The sequence below is a fragment of the Pleurodeles waltl genome, unplaced genomic scaffold (assembly GCF_031143425.1).
Source record: "Pleurodeles waltl isolate 20211129_DDA unplaced genomic scaffold, aPleWal1.hap1.20221129 scaffold_67, whole genome shotgun sequence".
Classification (NCBI taxonomy): domain Eukaryota; kingdom Metazoa; phylum Chordata; class Amphibia; order Caudata; family Salamandridae; genus Pleurodeles; species Pleurodeles waltl.
In genome coordinates this window covers 91,561-92,393 of record NW_027150384.1, presented here as the reverse complement: position 1 = coordinate 92,393, position 833 = coordinate 91,561, and the positions used below count along the sequence as shown (strand labels likewise).

At 44.2% G+C, this 833-nt stretch overlaps 1 non-coding gene across 1 annotated transcript; it reads right to left on the bottom strand.

The window, feature by feature from the left end:
* Nucleotides 1-258: 258 nt before the first annotated feature.
* On the bottom strand, nt 259-344 carry TRNAY-GUA (transfer RNA tyrosine (anticodon GUA)). Its single transcript is given in 2 exon segments — nt 259-294; nt 308-344. It is a non-coding gene; the product is annotated as a tRNA-Tyr (tRNA).
* Nucleotides 345-833: the final 489 nt, after the last annotated feature.

The window sequence follows — 833 nt, the reverse complement described above, 5'->3', positions numbered from 1 at the left end:
GAAGGAGCCGGTCTCTGTGTATCACTGATTTACAGCTTCCTCTGCACAGACTCCTCCTTTTCTCTCTCTGACAGTCACTGGGATCAGCGGCTGCACCTCCGTCCATTTCTGCTCTGGCTAAATTCACTTCTTGGTGCCATCTGAGAAAAATGGGGGAGACAAAAACAATTGTCAAGCTCTAGCGTCGTTGCTTCAAAACATGGCGTATTTTAATTTCAGAATGTGAAAAGAAATATGAAGAGCAAATACGAAAAAAAATCCTTCGAGCCGGATTTGAACCAGCGACCTAAGGATATCAGCTTCACCACTACAGTCCTCCGCTCTACCAACTGAGCTATCGAAGGGACGGAAGCATCATGTGACTGCAGCCTTCAGGTTATGTACCTGCCAGCAGTGGGGCCCATGGTGATCATGTGTATGTGTGCTGGGCATTTAAAGACCGAGGTCACATATCAAGCTGTGTCTTCAGGATGCATGCTGTTTATTTTCAGATGCCTATCTCATTCTCCAACAGCACAAACCTACAATCAGCATCATTTCATCTACCACCGGAGTACTTTTTGGAAACTCATCGCACAATAACTACAAAGGGTGACTCGCCATTTTAATTGGCAAGGCGTGCTTTTCCTCTTCATTTGCGTACTCTGGAAAACACATGCCGCTTTAGCAATGCACATTTTCAGTGCTTTTCTAATATCTGAATATTTCAGCAGCAAGCATGGGGGAGGGCTTTCTGTTGAAGTCAGTCATACAGCCATTGTCTTTCCATCTTGATTACCTTTACTTAGAATTCAAAAAAATAAATGTGTCTTGTCGCAGACGCACAAAGTGAT